This window comes from Pteronotus mesoamericanus, unplaced genomic scaffold (assembly GCF_021234165.1).
Source record: "Pteronotus mesoamericanus isolate MK-2021 breed Mesoamerican mustached bat unplaced genomic scaffold, CSHL_Meso_final scaffold_232, whole genome shotgun sequence".
Lineage (NCBI taxonomy): Eukaryota > Metazoa > Chordata > Mammalia > Chiroptera > Mormoopidae > Pteronotus > Pteronotus mesoamericanus.
The window spans coordinates 4,704,846-4,726,857 of record NW_026555311.1 but is presented as its reverse complement, the minus strand read 5'-3'; positions in this window follow the sequence as shown (position 1 = coordinate 4,726,857).

Below are 22,012 nucleotides of genomic sequence, written 5' to 3'. Positions count from 1 at the left end.
CAGGTACCAGTTCATTGAGTACTTAGTGTGAGGAACCACCCATTATTCTGATCATTATCTGATTCAGTGAACATGACCGATGGACAAGAGACAAAGCTGTTTCAAAACTGCTGGGCATGTTCATGTAAGATTGGAGGTATCATTTTTCTGCTGCTTGTTCAAGTCTCTTCTAGGCTGGATGCTAAGAAAACTCCTGGCAGTGGAACTGCTTGTCGGGGCAGCAGAGGGACTATGTAGTTTCTTCCCCTTTTCAGGAAGATACAGAAGAGCAATAACGCACTACATCTACCAAGAGAAACAGTAAATAGAGCTAGTGAAAGTCCGATTCATGGAATTGGGCAGATGAAAACAAACCCACAAAGAAGAAAAGAAGAAAAGTACAATGCTATGGTCTCTGCTTCAGAGCAAAGGTAAATCGGGGTAAGTTAAAGAAAGCTACATGCAGTCAGTAAGCAGAGAGTAGTGAAGAGAGGTCAGTACAATTAGAACATAGAAGAGAAGCCCTCCATTGCGCTGTTTATCCGTGAAAGCAAAACAGTTCCTTGGATAAGGAAACTGTTTCCTCGTGACTTGGCTGGATTGTGTCATTCAAAATATGAAGCATCATTTTAAAACATGTTAAATAAAGTTTGACATTTTAGTTTATAAAATTATATTTGCCATTATAATTAGAAAATCTTTATTTCATTTCCTATTTCTTACAACATCTGACTTTTAATGTCAAGTTGAACTTCTTTCTCATTATGCTATGAACTTACCATATAAATTTTCAAATACTATAAATGCATGATGAGAAGATTCAAAAACATCTTTAACTCTAACTTGTTTTTATTATTCCAATGCCAATCAAATATTTTAAACTTATTTTTACGTGAAGAACAATTATTGGTAATTAAATCCAGGAATTCCATCCTAATATACTTTCCTTTTAGAAATAACTACCAATAAATAAATAACATTGTTGTACTATTCACATTAGAAGTAGAATTACACACATTGCATTATGAATACCAAGATGGGTACACACTCAGGGTGTGTTCCTTAGGCAGTGAGACTACAGATTGAAACATGTGAGAGGCAAACCATATAATTAATATCATGTGAGTCATTGTGTACAATAGTCATGCTTGAGTTTTATATCCTCAAAAGACAGAGATAAATGAAAAGCACCAAGATATCATAATCACTATTTCAAATTGAAGCCAAATCTCTAAACTCAAAAATGTTTGTAAGAACTTCGCATTCACTGTTCATTCCTGTATTGCCAATTTTATTGATTGCCTTCTATGTGACAGGCACTGTGACAGCAGAGAAATGACTGGAGAGAGCTTTGGGCTCGGTGTCTAAAAATGGCTCTGCCTTCAGCTGGCTCGGTGACCTTTGGAAGGTTACGTAGCCTCACCCTGGGTTTTAGTTTCCTTACCTGCAAACTAGATTTTATCTAAATTGCATTGCAGCTTTAAACTCCCATGTTCTTATGAAAGATAAATTTACTTTTATTTTTAAATCAGTGAAGGTATAGGCCGTTATGGCTGAGTAAAATTTTAGGATGAATTAGAAAAATTAGTTAGGATATGTTGTTAATGAAACCATGATACTGGGTTGGCCAAAATGTTTTTTTTTTTCCCCCCCTGTAAGATGGCTCCAGTAGTGCTTAGTTGTCTTTAACTTCATTTCAAACAATTTTGTTAGATGGTATTGTGACAGCTGTCATATCACCATGCATTTAAAAAAAAAAAACAGAATTGGTGAATTTTTGTGAAGACATTTTAATACTGAAGATGGAAGAAAAGCAACATTTTTATTGTATTATGTTTTATTATTTCAAGAAAGGTAAAAACACAAATGAAATGCAAAAAAAGATTTGTGCAGTGTATGGGGAAGGTGCTGTGACTGATCGAACGTGTCCAAAGTGGTTTGCAAAGTTTCATGCTGGAGATCTTTCACTGGACGATGCTCTACTGTTGGGTTGACCAGATGAAGTTGATAGCGATCAAATCAAGACACTAATTGAGAAAGATGAATGTTATACCATGTTATAGCCTGCATATTCAATAAACTTATTGGTGGAAATGAAAACATGTGTCAATTTTTATTTAAATCCCCAAACAAGAGACATTTATTTTGTGCCTACTTTGTATCTGGCACACTTCTAAGGTAATGGGGATACAAGAAAAACTTCCAGTTTGGTGGAACTTTCATTCTAGCTAGGGAGACAGGTAACATGCATTAATGAACAACTAAGTGCAATAACTGCTGGTGGACAGAAGGCTATAAAAACTATGCAATCACGTAATGGGATAGAAAATGCTAAGGAGGAGGGAGAAGGGCAGTGGCAATGAAGCTAAGGTAGTCATTGAGGTCGTCTCCAATGTCAGAACGAGGTGTGAATGGTGCGAAAGAGGCAGCCTTGCAAAGATGATAGAGAAATGTGTTTCAGTAGCCCAGAGATGGGACTCCAGAGTATCCAAGGAACAGAAAGAAAATTCAAGAAGGTGGAGCCTATGGGATAAAAAGAAAAGACATATTGTCGGTTCTTGTAGGTCACGGAAAAGTGTTTCAGTGTTATTTTAATTACATTGGGAATCCATTGAGAATTTTAGGCTGAGAAGTAATACTATTTTTTTTTTTTAAACTATTATTATGGCGGTGGTGTATATTGTATTTTTGGGGAATGAGAAAGGAAAAAATAAACTTCGTACTGAAAAATTTTGCAAAGCTTTTATTTAATAAAAAATAAAATCAGATTTTAAAACATGAAACAGTTATCTTCATGCGTATCTGAATGTCAGGTGTCTTCGATAAAGTCTTAACAAAGTATACTTGTTATTTGACTGTTCTGTAATCCACATTGTTAAAACAATCTCCAAGGGAAGGAGTGATGGTTAATAGCTCCTGAAAGAGGACCTGAGCCTGGGCAGGGAGGGTGGGAAGTGGGAGCAAAGACTGGGGAGAGTGGATAACACATGGAATGTAAATATCAGCACAAATAAGAATTCAGCAATCAAAAACATGATTACAGAAACGTGTAAAAAGGGGGAACCCAGATACATAATTAAACTTACCCTAATAAATTAGAAGTATGGAATGATGACAGGAAATAGATTTGTATTTTTTTTTAGAGACAGAATAAACATCTTTTTTTGGTTTATTTAACTTAATAGGTCAAAATTTGGAAAGAGGTGATTATTAAAATACAGGGAAGTAACAGATACCAGCAAACATCAAAATTTTTTTAATGAAGAACTTGACCCAGTATAACATGTATGTGTGTTTAGTGTGTTTCACTAAATAGTAAAGTAACATATCTTTTGGGAAATTCTTTATACGAAACAAAATGAGAACACAAAAGGGCAAAAAAAATTTTTCTATTTCCTATACATTACCAAAAAAAAACCCAGCTGTTTTTAACAGTTTGTTATGTTTTCCAGTCTTTTGGGGAGTTTTACCCCAAAAGGTACAAAATGATTGTACCTATCATTTTGTTGTTGCTTTTATGATATAATGTTTGTACACACATATTACCTCATGTACATTTTCTTCTCTCCAACAAGCCTATATTGGTTAGTAATCAAAACAGTTTAAATATAGTAGCATAATAAAATTGATTATTATTCTAGAGAGAAAAACCTAGTAAAATGCTTTTCTATAAACTTAGTTAAACTTTTAAATTTATAAGTAAAAGAGAAAATGAGTATTTATTTCAGCTTGAGTTATCTGAGCATCATTTTATCCACTCATTCTATGCGTCACCATGCAATGCAGTATGAGGGATACAAAGGGATTAGAAAACACTGTGAATGACCCTAACCTCAAAATATTTTAGCAGGGAAAAGGCACATACTATGTCATGCAAGTAGAAAATAATTCAAAGCATCCAACAAATAAGAATAAAACATATACAACAGAAGTTCTGCAGCACATTAGAACAATGAAAAGCCAATTTTGTGAAAGTGAGGTTACTTTTTTTTTTTTCCTTTTAAAAAGCATTTTATTCACTTATTTTTAGAGGGGGTAAGGGAGGGAGAAAAAGGAGAGAAAAATCAATGTGCAAGAGAAACATCAATTCTTTGGCTTTAGCACTCCCCTAACTGGGGACCTGTTCCACGCATACCCTGACCAGGAACTGAACCTGCAGCCTTTTGGTCTGTGACAAGACTCAACCCACTGTGCCATTCCAGCCAGGGCAAGGTTCCTTTTAATCCCTATTGTACACAAGAAAATACTGAGGCCATAGCACAATGCACCACTTTTCTGTAATCATAACTATGGTCAATAATCTAAGATTTAAAGCCAGGTGGCATGGCCCAGGGTAGGAGGAGTCTAATCACTGATCTCTTCTTTGGAATTCTGGGAGGCTTTGAGGCTCAACAAATACCTGTTTATACTCATATCACCTTGCACACCTTCAGGTCCTGCAGAGGTCAGCAAACCCCAGATGACAGGCCATAAAAATGGGTGAAAACTAAAAAGCAAGGCTTTTTATTATATTACTAAATGTTTGAATTTACAACAGTGGTGAAGTGTGTTAATAATGCAGATTAGTCTTTGAAGTGTATATGTACTTACAGCACACTGTGTGCAGCTAGTTAAATCCAAACAATTTGGCTATGTTTCCTACTATTAAGAACAAGTATTCCAAAAAAAATTCCATAAAATTAAAATTACGTTATTCAAGGTGTGAAAATAGGTGACATTACAACACAGATCTTCAGTCTTTCACTGTCTATTTGTAAAGGAAAGTAGCCCAAATTAATAAAAGAATAGGTAAATTATGTGGGCACACATTTTGTAAAAACATATCACTAGTACATACACTCCTATAAAAATTCTCATCATAAAGCCTTAGGGAAATGCAACCAAAAGAACAGAGAGAATATGACAAACACACAAAAAGTGGTAAAATTATAAAAATTAAACAAATCAAGATTTTGTTAAAGAGTAGAGAAATGCAATTCTCACAGACTCAAGGCATAATCAGTTTTGATCATATTTGTTAGAATCTTCAAAATTTAAACATTAACCTCCTGTGACATGTGAACATATAAAATTTAACTCAGACGTTTCCTCAGAATGTTTTCAACAGTTTCATTACACTGCAAGATTACAATATAGTTCCTAAAATCTAACCATTTACATAGTGAGAACTCTCCGAAGTCAAAAGGGTACAGACTTATAGCTAAATATGTCCCATGTTCACTTCATACTTGAAGCCTTTAACCAGTGTGAACTATGTTTAAGGCAGCTGTGACTATGAGGTAAAAGATTTCCCACATTTGATGCCCCTGTAAGGCCTATCTCCTGCATAAACTCCTGATGATATAAAAAAGAAAAGATCAGAAAAGAATTTCCCACATTCACTGTACTCACTAGGTCTTTACTGAGTAAAACTCAATATAATGGAGGTTAGTGCTAGAAAAAAACATTTCCCACAATGCATGTATATATATAAAAGCTTTTTCCTGTATGACTTGTCAAAAAATAAGAAAGGCAATGGACAGAAATTTCTCAGACTTTAAGTTATAAGAACTTAGACATTGTGAACTCTCCAACAACAACAAAAGGAATGGCTACAGTTAAAAGATATCCCATATTTGCAGAAGTCAAATTGCAGTTTCTACAGTATAAACTATCATAATAGTGGAAATCACTGACACAAGAAAAACATTTCCCATATTCATTGCAGGCACAATGCATCCCTCCAGTGTGAAGTCTCTTAGGATAATGAAGGTTACTGATTAAATGAAATTTTTCACATTCCTTGCAACCATACAAATTTTCTCCTGTGTGTAGTCTCTGATAATAATGAAGGTTAAAGCTACAGAAAAAAGACTTCCCATGTTCACCAGAATCATAGGTGTTTCTTTGGTGTGAACTCTTTGATGGTAATGGAGGTGACTGCCACAGGTAAAGGCTTTCCCATGTTGAGTAAACTCTTAAGGCCTTTATCCAATGTGACCACTGTGAATACAATGAAGGACAGGGATCCAGGCGTAAGATTTCCTATACTCATCGTACTCATAAGGTCCTCCTCTAGTGTGAACTCTATGATGAAAATGGAGGGCAGAGCTACGGGTAAAAGATTCTCCACATTCACTGCACTCAAAGGCCTTTCTCCTGTATGAACTTTCTGATGAATACATACAGTAGAGGAATAGGTAAGAATGCCCACAGTCTCTACACTCATAAAGCCTTTCTCCAGTGTGAAGTCTCTGATGAGAATTAAAATGATCTTTTCTCATAAAAGACTTCCCACATTCAGTGCACAAATAAGGCCTTTATCCAGTGTGAACTCTGCAATGTTTACAAAGGTCATAGCTATCAGTAAAAGATTTTTGCATTCACTACACTTTTAAAGCCTTTCTCCAGTGTGAACTCTCAGATGATAATGGAGGGACAAGCCACTGGAAAAAGATTTTCCACATTCACAAGAAATAAATATTGTCTTCCTGTAAGGAATCCCTGGTCCTCAACAAGTGACTCATCACAGCCAATGGCTTTTTGCATTCTCTTGCAGTGTAATATTTTGTCCTTTGCAAAGTCATTACAGACTTAGAGATTTTGTTTCCCTTGTACATGGTGTGAGCAGCCAGTTGCTCACAATGCCTGAAGCTGAAGAGGAAGCGTTTTCCAACCTGACTGGAGGTACAAGGATTCCATGACACATGGAAATGGCAGCTCTTTGCAAATGAGACCCTGTCCACACTGCTGATGAAAAAATTCTGTGTTGTGTCCTGCTCCTGGTGCTAGTGACTGTGCACTGAAATAAAATGGTTTTGCACATGCCTCACAGCTTAGCACTGTCAGCCTCTGTTGTGTTTCCTGCTGGTCAACGAAGAGGAAACTGTTTTTGAAGGCAGGCCCACAAATCTCACAGGGGTGGCTGTTCTGGAAAGATGGTGCTAACATACGATTCTTAGCCTTCGGGACTCTTATAGAGATATTCTGTTCAGTGGGTGCCACCACATCCTCTGGTCCACAGCAGCAACCCAGTGATGATATAAGAGTATAGTTCTCCAGCATCGCATCGAGGTACAGGCATCTCTGAGCCTCACCAAGGAGGTGCCACTCTGTCCTGGAGAAGTACACGGCAACATCCTCAATGATCACAACTACCTCAGACGGGCGGGCGCCCCAGCGCAGCCCTCCCCGGAGGACCCTGGGCGGAACGGGGCCGGGAAGGAGAGCGAGGAGGGGGCGCTGGGCACCCCGGGCCCCATCCCGGACCAGGAGCGGGTCACCCGGGCGGGCGGAGTCACGGAGCCTCACAGTCGCGTTTCTGATGCAGCGACCAGGTCTCTCCAATTTCTTGTCACCGCATCGCCAGTGCGGCCGGGCCATCATCTTCCTCTAACCAGCGATTCAAAGAAGGTCGAGGTTACTTTCTTTGGCCAAACATATTTGTGTGCCAGACTTTGTACCAGAGACTAGGAATACAAACAAGCATGAGATAAAAATCCCTAAGCTCTAGAGCTACACTGTCCACTAGGGTAGCTACTAGCCACGTGTAAGTACCGAGCACCTGAGACATGACCAGTCCAAAGTGAGATGCGCTGTAAGCACGCAGCACACTAAATTTTGATACTATGGGAAAAAGTCAGATATGTTATTGATTTTATATTGGATACATATTTTTATTTTGAGTCATGAAATATTTTGAACATATTGTGTTAAATAAAATATAAAATTAGTCTGTTTCTTTTTCATTTTTTAATGTGGCTACTGGAAATTAAGCATTATATCTATGGCTCACATTATATTTCTATTACCGAGTGCTGCTCTGGATTTTTAAAATCTGAACAAGAAAATGGCAAACTAAAGCAATGCAAGACAACCTGTTACAAAGTACGAGGAGAGAGGAAGAGACACTGTAATTGCCAAGCACCTATGATCCACCTTGCAGTATGTGAGGTGAGGGAAGAATCATAGTTGGTGCCAAGGAGGAAGAATTGTAACTTTGAAAAAGGAAAACGTGGAAAGGACTGGGAAGATACAATGTTTTTATAGGCAGTGATAATACTTAGCTTTATACAAAAGGAGTTGCAAGTGATGGTGGAATAAGCAAGTTAGCACAGAATGGCATAGTTTGACCTTGAATCTCAGGAGGAAATTTGGATTAGTGATGAATTTTGGGAGATGTTGGAATAGATGTGTTGGTTGAGCCGCCCAAAGGAGGAAGAGAAAGAAGAGAAAAATGCCTGTCTTGTGGAAGAATTCAATATAGAGGACGAGAGAAGACAACGGAGAGAAAAAACCAAAGTAATGTCATGTCATAGAAGCTAAGGGAAAGGGAGAGATGAGGACAAGGAATGATTCATTCTTTTTTTCTCTCTCTGTGGTTGTATTCATATTCATTCAGTCTTTGTTCATGAATCATTTATCAAACACTCTCTGTCAGGCATTGCGCAAATTGCTGAAGACATAGCAACAGACATAGTGGCGAGCACTGTGCAGTAAAAGGTAGGACAAGGTGGGAGGGCTAGGGAGGTGGAAGGAAGAATATAGAGATTATAAAGCTTTGCACAAATGACAGTGATCAAAGCTATCAGTCCAGCACAGTACCAAAACAAGAGTCTAAATTAATCAAAGACGGGATCAGGAGATTACTAAATGAAGCAAATAATAAAACTAACCAAATATTTTAACGATATTTATTTTTGTCACGTAGATACAGCCTAAAGCAGGGCTTATCAACCTCAGCACCACTGACATTTGGACAAGATGACATATGAGGAGCTGTCCTGCGCACCATAGGGTGTTTAGCAGCCTCTTAGGTGGCTACCCACTAGATGCCAATAGCAACCACCTTCGCGTCTGTCCCCAAGTCCTCACAATCAAAGATGTTGCCAAATATTGCCAGATGTATCCTGAGGAGAGGCACAGTTGTCCCTGAATGACAACTACTGCCTCGAAGTAAAAATTCAGCAATTAAATAGATGTGGTAAATAATATTAAAGTCATGCTAGAGGACAAATCTTACACCTTTTGACAGCTTAATAAATGGAATTTGTCTTGCTCACATAAGAACCCATTAGTGGTGTGGGGTTATGGAGGGGATCTAGTTATTTGAAGCCCAGACTCCTGCCATCTTTTCCATCTTCAATAGATGGCTTTCCAGATTTTCCTGGGCGTCAACATCTAGCTGGCAGACAAAGCAAGAGAGAGCACAGGATCATACAAGTAGTTTTTATGGACAGGATCTGAAGAGAATATATCACTTCTTTTCACATTCCATGAGCCGAAATGGAGTCTCATTTCTACTGTGAAGTAGGCTAAAAACATTGTCCAGCTGTGAGTCCAGGGGAAAAGGGAAATATGCTTCATGAGCAATTAGCCAATCACTGCCAATAAACCAAGTTACCTTGAACCTTAAATGTAACTTTGCTCTGAGTCAAATTGATAACATTGTTAGATTAATCTCCACCTGTCTTACTGCCATGCACACTGTTGCTGTATTGAGAGCAGCAGTATTGAGTTTCAGGTGCTAAAGAAAGGCAACAAGATGAATAAGGAATTCTGTGTTGAAAGACACATACTTGTTATGCAAATAACTTTATAAGCGGCTGGGGAAAATTAATAATGCTGGCCTTCAGAGAGATGCAAAACAGAATGTTAAGTGTTATGACTGAAATTACAGATGGGTTTGGAATGTGCTGCCCAAATTATTTCAGGAGAGTGACGCAGCTGACTCTTCGAATGCAGATGTGGGTGCAGATATTTCATGTCTATAATAGAGCTGAGACTCGCAAAACATCAATCATCAAGAAAATGAAATAGCCTTCATTAAACTCACTCAGTTTCTCAAATCTATGACTTATTTAAAAAAAATAGAAGAACAGTTTGCTAAACAGCATTAGTGCATCACACTTCCTGTTCTTACTTTTTTGTTCTTTGACCATTTGAATACTTGCCATAATTTACCTAATAAAATAGGCAATACTTGCACTGCTTAGATTATAAGATTGCAAGCTAACAAAAACATACTCCCACACTGGAGGGCAAAAAGTAATGCATTAACCACACCAGCTTGGAGCATGTTGGAGACGGGGACCTCCTAGGGTACTGAGAGGACTGATCTCCAGAAAAATAAAAAGAGTAAGTCTTCTGTTTGGATCTTGAAACAATATTATAAATGTGATTTATTGCCTAGGCTAGATACAAAGATCTATGTAACTCATAATGAAACTAAAATGCAAAATTATTCATGGAAAAGCCTGGGCTAGCCCATTAACAGTACTACATTTCTTCTATTAGATTTGGAGGCAGGAAGATGCAGTTAAGCAGCAACTGGGTGCATAAAAAGACAGCAAATAGAAGACATCTGGCACCAAGTATGACCATGAAGGTTGGTTTTGTGTCATTCCGTTTCCTTTCCTTTCGTTCCTCCTCCATGCAATGGTCTTTCCTTACAGTTGTTTCTATGGTGTGCTGAAATGCACATACAATGACCTTTTGCAAAATAAAATAGGAAGTTGCTGTACCTAGGCCATTTCCAGAAGCAGTGTGGGACCCAGAGTAAATCACTTTGTCTGTATCTGCCTCTCAGTATGACAAGTCTGTTCAGGGAAAATTAAGTCAAAATGAATTTTTAGAGCAGTCGTGGTGGGAAATAAACGTTAGTGTACTGATTGTGTAGCTGAATAGTTTTACATATGTGTGAAGGGAGAGGGCACTTGGCCTTGGATATACAGCCTTTGGCCTCTATGAAAGTTTCAGCAGCAACTGGCACAGCATTCTTTTCCTATTCACGATCTTCTTCTTCTGAGTCACTACACTACACTTGCCAAGTATATCCTCAAGGGAGGGGAGGCCAGCCTGGGCAGACATGGCTCACTGACCAACCAGCAAAGACACAGCAGCGTTGTCATGGGCTCTGTGCCCCAGCCCCTTTGCCTTCAAGAGGACTCATGGGACTAGTTCTGGACAATGGTTGCGAGTTGAAGTAATGCCAGCGACCTCCAGGCCGAGGGGATTAAAAACCCCGCGCGTGAGCTCCTCGTGCTCTCTTTTGTGAGAGGAGCTTGGGGCCATAGAGTGTAGGGGGCAGCCCCGCAAGCTGCAGGGAGCCCACATCCCTGAGGCACTGCTTAGAAGAGAGCTATCTAGGAAAGCTCTTTAGCGAACATATTTACTTTAGATGTGGCCCTGAGTGAGAAATAAGTAATACAGCACCGATATATTTGGCATAGCTTGCTTGGGCTGTTAGAATACCTTTATTAATAGCATAATTGGTCCAATTTGGACTGGTCTGAAGATAAGTGGCAAATGAATAATATCCCATGGAAACGTCGACAGGAGGTTAAAGAAGTATTAGTCATTGTGGTCTGTCTGGGTCAGTGATGTTTTACTTGAGAAGAGACGTAGGCTGGGTCCTGAGAATGATTAAAAAGGGAAGGGGAGCAGAGGCCTGGGCAGGAGCACCAGCACAGGCAAAGCACTGCGATCACAGGGTGCGATGTACGCTTGCAAAGGATGGTCAGTGGACGGCTTTGGCTTGGGGGTAAATTTGAAAAATGATTTTGAGAGGTTGGGAACCTTCTGGAAAGATAATAAAAGTGGAGCTTTGAGTAACATGCCAAGAACCTGATTCAGCTGGTGAATGAGACTCATTGGAGATTTTTACACAGTTGCAATGGCAGCACGAAAGATGATTTTAGGGAGAAGAGACAAGGCAGGTAAGGTGCTGGGGAGGAGAGGGTAGTAGGTGGAAAACAATAGGGAGCACAGACTCCCTGCTGCTTTTAGATCTGTTTTCTTCCCCATAGATAGGATGTATTCAGGCGAGGCATGTGCTCCTTGATATGGGCAGCAGTCTTTATCTACCCAACAGCCTTTCCCCACTTATTTGTCCTTGTTAGTGTCAGTAATGTGTGTTGTCTTGGAGATGAGCTGCAGTTGTTTCAAGTCAGTCATTTTTACCACATTCTTCTCTTCCAGGTGAAGCTACAGGAGGACTGTGTGAGTCAGGACTGCTGAATGAAATGTCAAAGAAGCCTGATGAGGGCACCTGGGAAATTATTTTTTTCATTGGTAAAAGGAAATAAATCTTAAGAAAAAAGTTTTTACTCTTCCTCATACTCTCCGCTTCTTTTTTTGAAAGTGATGTCATAGCTGGAGCTGTGACGCTCAGCTTGAGACAACATAATGAATATTGTGGAATGGAGAGAAAAGCACATATTAGTTTGTCTCTCTTCTTTCTCTTAAATTTGTTTGTTTAAAAATTTTCAGTTACGGGGACTCCTAGTCAAGAAGGAGGTGTAGGTAAACATGGCTAACCTCCTCGCACAACCACAGCAAAAATTACAATTAAAATACAAAACAGTTATCACCTAGAATCATCAGAAAATTGAGCTGTATGGAAGTATGACAACAAAAGGATTAAAAAAGTCATATTCATCCAGATGTGTAGGAGGAGTGGAGACTCAGAGACATGGAGATGCGAAGACATGGAGACGTGGAATGGGTGGTCCCACACCTATATGTGGTGGATAAAAATTGGGAGGGATACCTTGGGAGCAAAGGATTCCAGCCCCACACCAGAGCACTCAGCCCAGGGTTCCAATACCAAGACGATAAGTCCCTGTAACTTCTGGCTATAAAAATCAGTGGGGGTTGGGGGGCAGAAGAAACTGCAAAGTTCTCAAGCATCTCCGTTTGAAGGGCCCAAAATGGTCTTAGGACTTAAATACAGACTCACTCCCTGTGGGCTCCAGCACTAGGGCAGTACCTGGAGGGACACTGGTGGCACACAGGGAGAAACTGAAGTGTCTAGCATCAGGACAAGTGCCGGGGGACAGCTTTCCCAGGGCAAAACCCCAGAGGCCAGGCAGCATCCATTGTCCCCTTTCTGAGCTCTCCCCAACACAGAGTCAACAAGCTACAAGACCATTATCTGAGACTCCATCAACCTGGTTCACACAGGTTGCCCCTCTTTGGCGATTACCTAAGGCTCTGCTGCATCTAACTTACTGGTGTGCTTTTCTATAATATGCCACACTACTAAGACAGGGAGTCAAAGCAGCTCTACCTAATCCATAGTAACAAAGGCAGGGAGGCTGCCAAAATGAGGAGACAAAGAAATATGACCCAAATCAAAGAACAGAACAAAACTCCAGAAAAAGAACTAAACAAAATGGTGATAAGCAATCTACCAGATGCAGAGTTCAAAACACTGGTTATTAGGATGCTCAAAGAACTCACTGGATACTTCAAGAACATAAAAAAGACCCAGGCATAAATGAAGGGTACACTAAGTAAAATAAGGAACATTTTACAGGGAATCAACAGTAGAGTGGAAAAAGCCAACAATCAAATCAATGATTTGGAACATAAGGAAGAAAATAAAACATTTAATCAGAGAAGCAAGAAGAGTAAAGAATCCAAAAAAACAAGGATAAGCTAAGGAGCCTCTGGGACAGCTTCAAATGTACCAACATGCAAATCATAGAGGTGCCAGAAGGAAAAGAGAAAGAGCAAGAAATTGAAAGCTTCTTTGAAAAAAATAATTAAAAAACTTCCTTAACTTGGTGAAGGAAATAGACATACAAGTCCAGGAAGCACAGAGATTCCCAAACAAGTTGGACCCAAAGACAACCACACCAAGACATATCATAATTAAAATGGAAAGGTTAAAGATAAAGAGAGAATCTTAAAAGCAGCAAGAAAAAACAGATAGTTACCTACATAGGAGTTCCCAAAAGACTGTCAGATGATTTCTCAAAAGAAACTTTGCAAGCAAGAAGGGACTGGCAAGAAGTATTCAAAGTGATGAAAAGTAACGACCTACAACCTAGATTACTCTATCCAGCAAAGCTATCATTTAGAATCAAAGTACAGATGAATGCTTCCCAGACAATGTAAAGCTAAAGGAATTCATCATCACCAAGCTGTTATTATAGGAAACGTTAAAGGGACTTACTTAAGAAAAAGAAGGTGATCAAAACCGTGAACTTGAAAATAGCAATAAATTCACAACTATAACAATTGAATCTAAAAAGCAAACTGAGCAAACAAACAAGCAGAACAGAAACAGAATCATAGATATGGAGATCATTTGGAGAGTTATCAGTTGGGAGGGGAAGGGAGAGAATGGGGGAAAAGGTGCAGGGATTAGAAGTATAAATTGGTAGGTTCAGAACAGACAGGGGGCATTAAGAGCTGTATAGGAAATAGAGTAGCCAAAGAACTTAAATGCACGACCCTTGGAAATGGCCTAATGGGGATGGATTGTCAGAGGGAATGTGGAATACCAGGTAGAGGGGGACAAAGAGGGAAAATTGTGACAAGTGTAACAGGATAATCAATAAAATATATACATATATAATTTTTATTCAACTACAGTTGACATTCAATATTATTTTATATTAATTTCAGGTGTACAGCATAGTGATTAAATAATTCCATAATTTACAAAGTGATTCCCTCAATAACTCAATTACCCACCTGGCATCATACATAGTTATTACAATGTTAACGACTACATTCTTGTGCTGAAGTTTACTTGGTGAGGATACTCCCTGCCTCCAGATTTGTTATGGGAGATCATTAGATGTCTTTATAGATTAAGTGATTGTTAGCTAAGTTTTCTTTACTTGTTACTAAAAAGCATATCTTACTCATAAATTCCACAATAAATTCTTTCTCATAAGGCATCAAAAATTTTCATATCTCCAACCCATGGTAAACTGTACCTGATGATTTCACACATGGAGACATGTCTGAATCCTGAGTAACGAGATTTTAAACAATCAAGCTAACATGCTTGCGATATGCATATAACTATCTTAGGTCCAAATAAGAAAGATACCAAACAAACAAATAAAAGAGTCACTTGAAAACCCTTTAAAAGCTAATAGCAATCAATTCATCAAAAAAACATGGAAATATAGAAATCAAATAATTCACCAGATTACCATCAATGAGGAGTACAGACATAAATGAGGCAAAATATTCAGAAGATAAAAGGAAATTACTGTATCCATAGAAATAGTGTTATTTTGCCCAGGATTTGTAACATTATTGACTACAAAGCACCTAGAATTAAAGCTTCCAAATAAGAAGTAAATATAAATTTTTCTCCAGACATAAATTTAATATATGATGTAAATAAATTCAGTGGGAATCATAATGTTCATACAGAAATACATATATTCTGTTCACTGGAGAAATAATTTATCAAACTTGATAAAAATATCCTATTGTAAAGGCAATTGGAAAATAATTGCATAAAAATCTTTTGAAGCCTTGAGTGAAATCTATATATTTCCTGAACAACAAAAACAGCTGTTCTGAGGAAACTCAGAAGTGAATGAAAGAAGACAGTACACTATTGTGCAAAAAGCCAATATTCTATCTAATTCTGGCCTTCTTTCTACTTGAGAAAAATTATTCTTTTCTGAGACTGTTTTCATTTGTGTTTTTATTCAGTGCTTTTCCATCAGTTGAAATACCTGGCACAATGTGGTTCTCAATAATAAATAATAAAACTACTATATTAATTTTCTCTGGCCGTTATAACAAATTACCACAAGCTTCATGGCTTAAAATAACAGACATTTATTCTATCACAATTCTGAAGTCCAGGCATCAAAAATCAGTATCACTGGTACAAAATGTATGTGTCAGCAGGGCCACACTTTTTTCAGAAATTGTAGGAGAGAATCTGTTCCTGCTTCTTTCACCTTTTGGAGGCTGCCAGCATTGCTAGGTTTGTGGGTACATCACTCCAATCTTTCAGACAGTCATCTTCAAATCTCTCTCTGCTCTGTCTTTGCATTTCTTGCATCTGTTTGTAAAATCTCCCTCTGCCTTCCTTTTATAACAACACATGAGATTGTGTTTAGGACCCACCCTGATAACAGATAATTTTAGGATAATCTCTCCATCTCAAGATTCTTAACTTAATCACATCTGCAACAACTTTTTTTTTTTTTTTTTTTACCATGTAAAATAACATTTACAGGTTCTGGGCATTAGGATGTGAGTATCTTTGGGGGGAGGGGTGGGGAATATTTTTTGCCCTAAGACAAAAGCATGCTAAAAAGTGATAAATGAAAAATGGAAGAGATGCCAAGAAAAGAGCACGACAACAGAATAACATTTTTATCACTCATATGGATGACTTTTGACATCTTATTGCATCTCATTGCAGTCAACATCTTTATTACCAAAGAAAACAAAAATTAAAGACAACTTTATTTTTTAAATTAATGTGGTAATAAAGAAATTTTCAAATAAAACAGCCAATGCTAATAAATATAATTTGGAAAATTACTGGCCTTTCCTCTGAAAGAAATAATATTACTTAAGGTGAAGAATGTATCTCTTAGAATTTTTGTGGGGAACATGATTCAAAATCATCACTGTTAGTATAATTCACTTGGACTCCTTAGGGGATAAAAGAACATTGGGTGATATATTTCCCCCACATCAAGATTATATTTGCAGACTTTTGTAGATAAGAAAGAAGAAAGAAAGAAAATATTGCCAAGAATTTTGATACTACAAAGGATAAAAGAAAATGCTGAATGAGTTGAATATTTGGGGATATGTTCTAACAGAATATAGAGTGCTGAGAAAACTTTTAAAATAATTTTGAGATACTTTAGAACTTGACACTATAACTATTATTTTTCTCCTGGTGTTTCTTTATTTTGCTACTGTCTCCCAATGTATTATTGCACATTAGTGAACCCAATAAAAAAGGAGTTTAAAATTACAGGAATAATAAATCCTTTCATTTTATTTGCCTTGCCTTTCTGAATATTTCAAAACCTCAACATACTATGAGCAAAGCAAGGCTTTACATACATGCCTATAAAAGTATTTACTAACATTTCTGTTAATGCCCACATTTTAGTTTATCCTATAATTTTCTGTCTAGTATAAATATGTTGAAAACTAAATATTAAGCTTCTGGTCAAAGTGGCAGAGTAAGTAAACACTGTGCTCTCCAGCTCCCACAACTACACCAAAATTACAACTCAGTTACAGAACAACCATCCTTGAGAACCACCTATAACTGAATACCTATAACTAAGGTTATAAAGAATAAGCCACATGGAGACTAATAGGAGAGGTGGATATGGGAGCAGACAGGTCCTCAATCACTGTGTGGCAGTTATGAAATGAAAGTGCTGTCTTGGCTGAGGAGGTTTCCTCCTGAGGAACGATGGGTCCCAAATCCACACTGGGATCCCCAGACTGGGGCTCCAGTGCTGGGAAGAAAAGTCCTCATAACGTTTGGCTGTGAAAACCAGCAAAGGTTACACCTGAGTTAGATGGAGAGCTGCTGGATACCTAGATGCTGCAGGTATTAGAGGGTCCAAGCGCAGACTCACTCCCACATACTCTGAGCGCCATTGCTGGGGCAACAGTTAGCCAAGAAGCAGGGACATATGCAAAAGACCTGAATTAACTATAGCTAGGGCAAGGGCTGGAAGGGAAAGTTCAGGACATCTCTCCAGGGACAGAAGTGCCAGCAGGTACCACTGTCCTTTGTTGAGCCTTCCCCACACCCAGCCAGTAGGCGCAAGTGAACACCAAATCTCAGCTCTCCATTAACTTGGCTAACCATTTGCTGAACCCTGGTATTTTTCTGAGACCCTGTCCCAACCAACTCACACTCCCAAAAGACTTCCAGCGGCTTTTCCATTCAAGTAACCTTCATCAGCTCAAGCTGCAACTTTCCTAAATTCAAAGGTGCAAAAAACCAAACAAGCAGCAGCTGGCCTAAAAGTGCTTTATACTACTTGCAAAGAGGCACCAAACCCAACACTAGTGGCAGCCAGTCTCAACTGGTAGCCAAATTTCTCCCAGGGAACTCCAAGCCCAACACAGGTAGAAACCAACTACAGATCACTTGGTAGCTTCTACCAGGTGGCCTTGCGCTAAGCACAGACAGTAGCTGAACTTGGCCTGCATGAGAGACACTCCCAAGTGACCCCAATACCAACACACATAATGGCTGGTTTCAGACTGCACCAGAGCACAAGCCAACCAGCTCCACAAATGAAAATTCTCCCAAGAGCACACTCAGCAAGCACCAGAAACCTGCTATACTGAATCCCACTTTATAGAGTCAACCTCCATGAAAAATCTTGTCTGCTGGAGTCAAGGCCATTCTTCACAGCTAGTCAGCCTAAGGGTCAGTCCCACCCACTGATATGCCAACAGTAATCAAAGTTGAACTATAACAAGAGGGCATGCACAACCCAAACTAGGGACACCCTTGGAGCACCTTCCTCAGGTGACCAAGGAGACTGCACCAATTGATCCCATAGGACACCTACTATATAAGGCCACTCTGCCAAGACTGAGAGACATGGTAGATCTACCTAATACATAATAAAAAATCACAGGGAGTCAGCCAAACTAAAGACAAAGACACATGTCCCGAATGAAAGAACAGGTAAAAACTCCAGAAAAATATCTAAATGAAACGGAGTCAAGCAATATACCAAGGTGGATTTCAAAACACTGGGTATAAAAATGCTCAGTGAAATTAGGGGAAGAAAAGTGAATACAGTGAAAACTTTAATGAAAAGAGAAAACATAAAAATGGAGATAGAAGACAAAAAAGAATCAGTTAAAAATGAAGGCTACAATACCTGAAATGATGAATTCATGGAGGGAATCAATGACAGATTTGAGCATAGACTCAAATCAGTGATCTAAAAGAAAAGGTAACAAAAAACACCCAATCAGAACAGCAAAAAGAAAAAAGAAAAATTAAAAAAATAGGTTAGTTTAAGGGACCTCTGGGGCAACATCAAGCATACCAACATTCACACCATGGGGTGTCATACACACCAGGAGACGAGAGAGAGCGTGTGTTTGAAAATTTATTGAAAGAAATAATGATAGAAAACTTCCTTATCTTGGCAAAGAAAATAAACATATAAGTCCAGGAGGCAAAAAGAGTCCCAAACAATACGAACCCAAAGAGGCCCACACCAAAACACATCATAATTAAAATGCCAAAATTTAAAGACAAAGAGAGAATCTGAACAGTAACAAGAGAAAGGCAGTTATTTGCATACAAAGGAGCTCCCATAGACTATCAGCTGATTTTTCAATAAAAACTTTGCAGGCTAGAAAGATTGGAATATTTGAAGTGATTAAAAGCAAGGATGACAACCAAGATTACCCAGTAAACCTAATATTTAGAACTGAAGGAAAGACTCTTTTCCAAACAAGAAAAAAAAATGTAGGGGAGTTCATCACCACTAAACCAGTTTATGTTTATGCTAAAGGGACCTAAAGCAGAAAAGATAAAAAAATATGAATAAGAAAATTTAGAAAAGGAAAAAATTCTCACTGACAAAGACTAACATATAATAAAAGCAGTGGATTAACCAACTATAAAGCTGTAAAGGAGTTAAAAGGCCAAGTAAGACCACATGTAATTACAGCAATAAATTTAAAACACACACACACACACACACCCCCCATAAGAAGAAAAAATAATAACAATAAACATGGGTAGGGTGAGTAATATTGTAGTGATTTTATAATATGTTCATACTTAAGAGACCATTAACTTAATATAGACTGCTATAAACATAGCTTGGCATATAGGAAGCATAAGATAACGATAAACCAAAATCTACAAAAGATATGAAAGAAATGGAGAGAAAGAATCCAAACACAACACTATAGAAAGTCTTCAACATACTAGAGAAAGGAGCAAGAGAATAAGAAAGGGACAGAGAAAAACTACAAAAAAAATCATAAACTATTAATTAAAAAGGCAGTAACTACATACCTATTAATAATTATATGTAGATGGACTAAATGCTCCAATAAAAAAAAAGAAGGTGCTGAATGAACAACAACAACAACAACACAACAAGACTCACACATCTGTTGCTTATAATAGACACACTTCAGATAAAAAGTCACACAGTCTAAAGGTGTGGGAAAGATACTTCATGAAAAATGAGAGGGAAAAAAAGCTAGGATAGCAATACTTATATCAAACAGAATAGACTTTTAAACAAAGCCTGTACCAAGAGACAAAGAAGGACATTTCAAAATGATAAAGGAATAAATTAAATAAGAGGCTATAACTATCATAAGCATTTATGTATCCAACATAAAAAAAAATATATAAAGCAAGTTATGACAAACAGAGAGAGAGGGAACAACAGTAATAAGAGTCACAGTCTGGGACTTTGACACTCCATTGACATCAATGGATAGATCATCCAGACAGAAAATCAGCGAAGAAACAAGGGTCTTAAATGACACATTAGACCCTAGAAAGTTAATTGATATTTTTTAGGACATTTGAACCAAAAGTAGCAGAATACACATTCTTTTAAGTGCACATGGAGTGTTTTTGAGGATAGACTACATGTTAGGCCACAAAACAAGTTTCAATAAATTTAGGAAGGCTGAAATCACATCAAGCGTCTTTTCTGACCACAATTATATAAATTTAGAAATCAATTACAAGAAAACTAAGAAATGCACAAACATGTGGAAGCTAAATAACATGCTACTAAACAATGGGTCAGCAATTGTAAGTAAGAGACCATACTTAATGGTCTTTTAAGTATGAACATATTATAAAATCACTACAATATTACTCACCCTACCCATGTTTATTGTTATTATTTTTTCTTCTTATGGGGGTGTGTGTGTGTGTGTGTGTGTGTATTTTTTAAATTTATTGCTGTAATTACATGTGGTCTTACTTGGTCTTTTAACTCCTTTACAGCTTTATAGTTGGTTAATCCACTGCTTTTATTATGTGTTAGTCTTTGTCAGTGAGAATTTTTTCCTTTTTTATATTTTCTTATACCCGTTTTGCATGAAGTATCTTTTCTACACCTTCAGACTGTGTGACTTTTGATATCTTGGGACAAATGAAAATAAAAACACAGATACCAAAACCCTATGGGACACAGTCGGAGCAGTTTTAAGGGGGAAATTCATAGCAATACCAGTCTACCTCAAGAATCAAGAAAAATCTGAAGTAAACAATCTAACCTTACACCTAAATAAATTAGACAAAGAAGAACAGACAAAGCTTAAATTTAGTAGAAGGAAGGAAATAATAAATAGTAGAGTAAAAATAAACAAAACAGAGTTAAAAAAAAGCAATAGAAAAGATGGATGAAACCAAGAACTGGTTCTTTGAATAGATAAACCCATAGACAGGCTCATTAAGAGAAAAAGAGAGAGAGAGCCCAAATAAATAAAAAAAAATAACAATTGACTCCAAAGAAATACAAAGGATTATAAGGACATTCTACAAACAATTATACAGCAACCAATTAGATACCCTGGAAGAAATGGATAAATTCTTAGAAATATAGAATGTTCCAAGGCTGAATCAGGAAGAAACAAAATCAGAACATTCTTATAACTATTAATAGAATTGAATTTGTAATCAGAAAAACACCTGGCAAACAAAAGCTGTGGACCTGTGGCTTCATAGGTAAGTCTTACAAAACATTCCAAGAAAAACTAATACCTATACTTCTCCAACTATTCCAAAAAATTGTAGAAGAGGGAAGGCTACCAAACTCATTTTATGAGGCCAGCATTAGCAGATACTAAAACCAGAAAAAAAGACACTCCCCCCCCAAAAAAAAAAGAAATAAAAAAATTATAGGCCAATATTCCTGATGAACATAAAAGGAAAACTTCTGAATCCACCAAATTCAGCAATACATTAAAAAGATCCTATATCATGATCAAGGAGGATTTATTCCTGGGATGAAAAGTCGGTGCAATATCTGTAAATCAATGTTGTGACATACCACATTATCAAAATAAAGAATAAAAATCACATAATCATATCAATAGATATAGAAAAAACATTGGCAAATGTTTCTACTAAATGTAGAAACTGCTCAATAGTACCTCCTTTCTGGGACATTCACAATGCATGTTACCATCTGGAGTCTCTGAAAGAATGGGAGATAGTGAAAGAACTTGTTAACTTTTTCTAACCCAGCATTGCCTGCTCTGTATGTCTGTTAATACCCTCAGATTGACCAAG